This window comes from Canis lupus, chromosome 8, assembly GCF_011100685.1.
Source record: "Canis lupus familiaris isolate Mischka breed German Shepherd chromosome 8, alternate assembly UU_Cfam_GSD_1.0, whole genome shotgun sequence".
NCBI classification, from domain to species: Eukaryota; Metazoa; Chordata; class Mammalia; order Carnivora; family Canidae; genus Canis; species Canis lupus.
The window spans coordinates 50,266,455-50,274,678 of NC_049229.1; positions in this window are offsets into that span (position 1 = coordinate 50,266,455).

Here is an 8,224-nt window from a genome sequence, read left to right on the forward strand (position 1 = left end):
TGGGTAAGTCACTTAGCCCCTGTAGACATCACTCCTTCTGGCTGAATAACGAAGGATTCAAACTGGTTCTCCCCAGAGTTCTTCCCAGGCCTCACCATTTGAAAAATCTCTAGCTGTGTTACAGGTAAGCCATAAAATTAGCAGATTTAAAACAACCTGGGGTGCCTACAAAGTGGGTCCCTAGTGCTCTGGTAAGATGATTTTATTTATTTTTTATTTTTTAATTTTATTTATTTATTCATAGAGACACACAGAGAGAGACAGAGACAGAAGCAGGCTCCATGCAGGGAACCCGATGTGGGACTCGATCCAGGGTCTCCAGGATCACACCCCGGGCTGCAGGCAGCGCTAAACTGCTGCACCACTGGGGCTGCCCCTGGTAAGATGATTTTAAAGCATTCAGTCGGATTTTTAACTTGTATGTGGCTCTAAGGGAAGCATTTTGTTGGTCCACATTGGTTTTGCCTTTCTTAAGATTGCCTGATTGCAGCAAATATGGATTTGCTAATACCCATATAAAAGCCTGCTCTCAAAGAATTATAAGCCCCACAGGAGAATCGTTTGGGATTAAGTCATGGCCTTCCTAGCCAGTCATCTGCAAACAGCCCCTCCTTTCTTTCTTTCTTTTTTTTTTTTTAAGATTTTATTCATTCAGAGAGAGAGAGAGGCAGAGTCACAGGCAGAGGGAGAAGCAGGCTCCATGCAGGGAGCCTGATGCGGGACTCGATCCCGGGTGTCCAGGATCACACCCCGGGCTGCAGGCAGTGCTAAACCACTGCGCCACTGGGGCTGCCCCAGCCCCTCCTTTCATCTGAAATGAAGGACAACGGGTTGTATATGTTGGAGGGCATGTCAGTGAGCTTGCATGTCAGTCCAGATCTCTTTCCCCCGACCAGGGAGGATGTTTCTGCGAGCCTTTTAGGTTGACTTCATGTTGTTTTTAAGGGAAATAGTCATACACCATGTAAATGAGGTCCTGTTTTCTGGGTACCACTAAGCAAGCACACCACAAGAGAGGTGGAGGTGAGGTCCGTCTGATGACACAGTGCGAGCAGAAGGGCAGGAGAAAGAGGCAGCCAGAAGCAGACTTTCTCCGACCTCAGTTTCCTCTATCATAGGAGGGTGTGAGCTTTGCTGTCCACTTGGCCTCCCGAGGTTATGGTGAGGTGAGAAACAGTGATGTCTCTAAAGTGTTTTAAAACTGCCCCACGAAGTGAGGCAGCCCCCTTGCACGCACACCCCACGGCCCCTCGAGGGTTGTCATTTGCTTGGAATAACGAAGACTATCGCCTACCGAAATCTCATTTCCAACTAACCGGAAGACGGCAGGTATCAACCCAGCCTTTGACTAGTTTCTTGGTGTCCTGGACCTCTCAGAATTCCTGCTTGGTTCTTAGAGCACGTGGCTTGCCTCCCTCCCTCTCTGAAGGATGGTTATGCAAGCCATTAGAGAATTGCTTGGAAGAACAGTCTGTATGGCTCCTGCCTCAAATTACGGCAGCTGGAGAAGATGAGCAAGAAAGAGAAAAGCCTGTGGAGTAGGAAGTTAACGCAGCAAGTGGGCGGAAGCCGTTAGGAAAGGGGGGAGGGGGGTATCTGAAACCTGGAGGCCTATCCCGAGGCCAGCCCTGTGTGCCCAGGCAGCTTGAGTGATTAGTGTTTGGAGCGGGAGTGAAAAGAGCTGCCTGCAGGTTTCCTAACTCACTTTATCTCAGGAATAGCAGTAGCTTGGAGGAGGGCTCGCTACTACTGGTGGAAGTCTCTGTAACAGGTAGGCATCTCTTTTCCGCAGCCCACCCCCCCCCCCCATCCCCATAGCCTTTGATCGCTCTGGGGCAGATGGGAGCACTTGGCTTGGAGCCTGGCGAGCTTCCAGGAGCAGGCTGGGAGACCAGGAGCTGCTACTACCTGTAGATGGTACAAAACCCTAATACTCCTATGACAGTTGGGTTGAAATCACCTATCTTTACCCACCCCTCATACAAATTTGTAACCTGTCCCGAAATCAAAAGAAGACACTTCAAGATGCCCTCAAACAAAAAAGTCTCACCCTCAGCGGGCCTGGAATCAAATTTAACGAATGCGAGGAAAGCCTGGTTCCTGGAGGCCTAGCAGTCCTCCTAGCCAGTGTTTAAACCCCGGCTCCCCTCTGCACTCCAGCAAGGCTTCTGGGCTTCTAGCCTGTGACAGGGCCACTCAGGAAATGCAAATGAGCATTCACTTAAGCAAAACACACAGAGGAAAGGCAGTGAACCACCAAAACAAACATCCCAGGGTACCTGCAGCTGACCGCGAAGTTAAGGCACGGTTTAGACAGTGGGCTTTTACGGATGGTTTTCACGCTCTGGCAGGCCGAGAAGGGCCAGAATAACTTGCAGGGGAAAACCCTCTTTAAAAAAAAATTTTTTTTTTGTTTATTCATGAGAGATGTAGAGGGAGAAGAAGGTCCCCCTGCGAGGAGCCCAATGGGGACTCAATCCCATGACCTGAGCCGAAGGCAGAAGATTAACTACTGAGCCACCCAGGTATCCCGAGAAAACCCTTTTTAAAAAGCCTATAGGTTGATCCTTGTCTAGTCAAGATCTATTTGGAAGCTGTGCTTCATAGTCTAGGCTGCTTTCATTCTTGAAGCATTTTCGGAGCATCAGTTAGTGAAGCCATTAGCTAGTAGGTTACTAATACTGCTGGTTGGGCCACAGTGACAGGACTGGCTTCCTGGCCCCACCGACCAGACCACAGAGGCTGAAGCAGTGTGGGAGCTCCCCCTCCATGGTAAGCGTGACTTCTTGTTTTTTTTTTAATTGAGAAGAAAAGGGCTCTGGGTCTCTGAGGGTCAGAAGTGAGCACGCATTGACAGCATAGGCCAGCCCCAGGGCAATTCCCACTTTGGGGACCTTTAAAAATCCTCAAACCTGGGGTCTTCACTGCTTGGTTTCACTCCTCTTCCTCTTCACTCCCCCCAAATTTGTATTCTTTTCAACCCTGATCATTTCCACTTCTTCTAAAAGTCTGAATGACTCCCGAAGCTTACCCGACCAAGACATTGTCATTGTTACTTCAGAGTAACAGAGATACATAAAGTCGTTAACACATTTATGTCCCGGGTGCTGACCTAGTGGTAGGGTGGTACATGAAACAGACGTGGTCTCTGCTGATGCTCTTGCGGGAGGCTGGGTGGCAGTGGCCATCAGTTAGTCATCCCTTTGGTGGTTTGGGCCTCACTAGGTCTTACCCATCCAAAGTTGGCCATGTAGGTCTAGGCAAGGGGATATGTCCTACTCCTACTTTTATTTTAAAGACTAACATTTTGATAACTTTTGGGTTTAGCATCTGTTATTTAGGGCAAGGGTTTTTAATGTTAAACTACTAGTTGAGAACAGAAGTATCGATACAGGCACAATGTATTAGTTAGGTTTACCCCAACACCCAGGCATACCAAGAGAGTTCTCAGAACCTGTTTGGTGACTCACCTTAAACTTTTTTTTTTTTTTTAAGACTTTAGTTATTTGGGAGAGAGTACGCATGAGTGGGGAGGAGGGGCAGAGGGAGAGAGAGAAGGCTCCCCCCTGAGCAGGACCCTGAGATCATGACTTGAGCTGAAGGCAGATGCTTAACCAATTGAGCCACCCATGTGCCCTAGATTTTTTTTTAAGATTGATTTATTTATTTGAGAGAGCAAGTGAGCTTGGGGAAGGGCAGAGGGAGAGAAAGAACCTAAGCAGACTCCCAGCTGAGTGCAGAGCCTGAAGAGGGGCTCCATCCTACGACCCTGAGATCATGATCTGAGCTGAAATCAAGAGTCAGATGCTTACCCGACTGAGCCACCCAGGCACCCCTGGGCTTTTTAAAAAATTGAAATATAATTGACATACAATATACTGTTAGTTTTAGGTGTACATCATAGTGATTCGACACTTTTATACATTATGAAATGATCCCCATGATGAGTCTCATTACCATCTGTCACTGTATTTCCAGACTTTTGAGCTCACCCACAGTAGCACCTGCATGTGCCAGCTGCGGCCGGCAAGAACATTTGCATGACCCCAAGCTGAGCACCTTCTGAAGTTCAGCACCATAGGCATCTCACTTGCCTTACCCTAGTCCTGGCCCTAGCAGCACCAAACATTACGAAAGCCCAGCGCCTACAGAAAGACACAGGTCTGGGCCCTGGAGCCCTCAGAGCTGAGCCAGGAGATGGGACTCCTGGGGAAAGCACCAGCACACGGTAGTGTAGCCTACAGACCAGAGCTGCAGGGGCTCCACAAGGCCTTGCTGGAAAGGAACTCTAGGTGAGCTGAGATTTGAGCCAGGCTTGGCTTATGGTGCAGCTTGGATTGGCTGAGAGCAAGGGGCCAGCGTTTTAGGCAAAGGAAGGAGCATGAGTAGAGGCGTCCTGGTGGGATGGAAATATCATGGCTTTGGGTCTGGATCCAGTTGGTTTCTGTGTGATCCTGGCAATTAGATAACCTCTCTGGGCTTCGTTTCCTCATTTGTTAGGTTACTATCTCCTCTCAAAGATTACTGTGCCCTCATGTATGAAGTATCTAGTACAGTGGCCCCACGTGGCGACTGCTTGATAAACAGTAATCATAAGATTGTCAGTGCAGGGGAAACATGTAGTTCCAGGAGTGAGGACAGGCCAGCTGGGCTGGCCCTGGTTCAAGGTCAGCCTTTCACTTTGTATTTAGAGGCAACAGCAGCAGCAAACCCGCCCAGCTCCCGGCAGCCACCCACACCCTGATCCACCCTGAACAGAGCCCCTCCTTAGGCACACACCCTGCAGAGTACTTGGCAAACACACTCTCCCCAGCTGGTGCAAGCCTCACCCCTGTTCAGGGCCGCACAGCCAGGGGGGTGGGGAGCCAGAGAGGAATCTGGAGTACCTTGACTCTCAGTCGCACCCTAACCAGGATCTTTAACCTCGCACCTGGCCCAGCCTCCTGGCTGGTGACTCAGCCTCCAGGCTCCTGTACAGTCCACCCTCCACACTTGCATCGGGTGAACCTCGGCACCCACCCCCCCTTGCTCCCATTACTGGCCTCCTCAGGCGCCTCCATTGCAGTGGCCTTCCTGCACAGTGGCAGCCTCTGGGGAGCTTATAGAATCCAGATGCCCGGGCCACACCCCAGACAGATTCTACTAGTCTCCGAGATGTAGGACCTCCCCGCCCCCACCCGCTCAGGGTTTTTTACAGCTCCTCAGGTGACTGCACATGTGCAGACAAGGCTGGGACTGCTCACTGACTCCCTGTGGCGGGGCTGATGTTGGGATTGGGGCTGGTGGGTGAAGGGACGAGCATGCGTACTAAGGAGGGGCTCTGTTCTGGAGGGGGGGCCAGTGTGCGGCTCACTGCCTGTAAGTACAAAGTGAAAGGCTGACCGTGGACCTAGACCAGCTCAGCTGTTCCTCTCACTTCTGGAGCACTAAGTGTGTTCGGTAGCATCGCCAGCACCCAGGGCCCTGTCAGAATCATAGGCCCAACTGATTCCGCCTCTGCGTTTTCACTGGATCCCCAGGTGATCCTTGTACACTGACAGGTCTCAGGCAGTGGTGCCAGCTTCTACGAGATGCTCACAGTGGTCCAAGTGTGGCGCCAGGTGTCTCCTTTCAGCCTCTCAGGTATCAGCACCCCCTCTGGCAAACAAGGAAACACCTACCATCCATTCAACAAACCCTTCCCGAGTTCCTATCATGAGAGAAGCTTCACACGGGGTCTGCGTATCAAAAATGGGTGTCCCCCTGCCGGAGAACAGCTCAGAGGCCAATGGGGTGTGATGCCAATGTCATCATTGACAGCTGTGTGTTTCTGGGGGACTTCCTGGGCCTGAGGTCCGCTTCCCCTCGTGCAGGTATGGGCTGTGGTCATGAGTAAGCAAATTTCCCTTGGCCAGGTTCTCACCGCCCACAAGAATGGTTGCTGTTGCTACAGATAAAAGTACTGCCAGGTGATAGGGAGGAGGGGTGGGTGGAGGGACACGCTGCCAAGGTGGTGCCTGCTGAGGGGCAGCAGGGATGAAAGCGGGGTCGTGGGCGCTAAGAACCTCAGGAATTGATGCACCGGGTGGGGGGGCGGCGTGTGGACAAGGCTGCCCTGTCCTCGCACTCCCTGACTCCATTTCTCTGGATGAATGTCGGATCAGACCACTGCTAGCAACACGAGCCTGGGCGCAGATCTCGCCCTTTTGCCCCCGAAGCCCTGGGTGGCTCCGCGGCGAGGCAAGACCCGCAGCAGCCGCTCCAGTCCCAGGCTTGGCTTGCCCCCGGCTCCTCTCCCGCGCGCCGAGAGCCGGGTGTGCGGCCCGGCGGCGCCCCCTCGCGGCGGAACCGGGTCACTGCGGCGGGGCCCGGGACGCCCGCTGAGCTGACTGCGGCCCCGGGGCGCGCGGGGCGGGGAATCGGATTAGGGGTTTCGTGTTCCTCGGAGCGCACCATTGTTTCCTGTAATTTAATTTCCTCCCCGGAAAGCGTTGCTAATTAAATCCTTTCTCCGGCGAGCCGCCTGTCCCCTCCCCTGCTCCTCTGTTGATTAAACCAGCAAGCAGGGGCGAGAGGCTTCTCAGCCTGGGGGAGGCGCTCAGGTGGGGACCTCGATGCTCGATGCTGGATGCTCGCCCACCCGGCGGCGTCCCTCCTCCGGTCTCCGGGCTCCCTTTCCACCTGGAACCACCTGGACCGCGCGAGCCATCCTTGCAGCCTGAGTAAAAGCGGGCACAGCCCTTCCCCTGCTGCTGGTGACCTCTGCAGGCCTGGAATCCATCAAAGTCCACTGCATGTCATTTTACTTCCTCTGTCCTTCTGAATCCTATTTCTCACCGCTTTCTCTCTCTCTCTCTCTTTTAAGATTTTATTTATTCATGAGAGAGACACAGAGAGAGGCAGAGATATAGGCAGAGGGAAAAGCAGGCTCCATCCAGTGGGTGGGATCTGGGACTGGATCCCAGGATCATGCCCTAAGCCAAAGGCAGGCACCCAACCACTGAGCCACCCAGGTGCCCCTCATTGCTTTTTCTCTTAAGAACTATTCCTACTTTCTCCCCCACTGTTCACAGCACCTACGGAGGCAGGCCCCTGGCCCAGTGACTTCTGGAATGTCACACAGCATGATGTGGGGCATAGCTGGGACTAGAACTTGGCTCTCCTGAAGCTTAGCCTCTCTGGAGTCACAAAGTGAGAGACCTCCAGGGGCCAAACAAGCAGAGGAAGAGTGTGGGGTAGCCCTGTGTGGGGTAGCAGGGAGGGGTGGGGTCTGTGGCAAAGTAGAGCAGCTTGTCCCTTTGGGGGTCATTCAAACAACATGCCCCATTGAAGGCCAAGAGTGCCCAATTGCTGGTCAAGTCTAAGAGTGAGTTCAGTGTGCAAGGACGGCAGTGACCTGCCCTGGGCGCCAGAGACTCAATGGCACAACCACTGGGCACTCGGGCCTCAGTGTGCTGATCTTTCTGAGATGCCACTTCCTGGGTTGGGGTAGGCAGCCCCCTGCTCAGTTCTGCCACTCCTCCTCCCCCACACTGTGGAGAAGGGTCCCAGGCCTGCCCCCCTCCCACTGCTTGTGCAGGGTCCCCTTCCCCTCAGGGTGTGAGGGGACACCATGCTCCTCTGTGCTCTATATGACATCCCCCATGCAGACCGCTGCTGGCCCAATTTGCAGCTAGCTGTCAGGCTGAGAAAGAAAGAAGCTCAGGAAAATCCCAGAATTTGAAAGGAGTTTCGGGGACCAATGCTATTTTTAAGGAGATATTACTGGTGAGGATTTCAGGGATCACACACGGGCCAGAAAGGAGGCATTTGGGGATAGGGACTCCAGGAAGAAGCCCCCCACGTGGGAGCACCTCCTCCCTGGAAGGCTCCACGACCTGGTTCTCCGTGCTCTCTACTCAGGGTTCCAGGTCACTGCCCCCTTCCCTGCCTGCAGAGGTTTGTGCTAATGCTGCCTTAATTGGGGGGAGGGCCATTCATGTGTGATCCCGCTTCACCAGCCATCCCTTTGGCTCCTCCGGAGGCCTCTTTTTCCCATATGTCACAGATGAGCTTTGGCAGATGTTGTCTGCCTTGGAGCCTGCTCCCTTTTAGGGTCTTCGGTGGCTCCCCTGCCCTGGTCTCCAGAGGGTGGGTGTGGAGGCGTGCCGGCTGTGCTCAGCCCTCCGGCAGTGTGTGGTCCCCTCCTGCAGGCACCCTGATACTGTCTGGCAGGGCAGCAGCCCAGAAATAGCTCAGGCCTCCT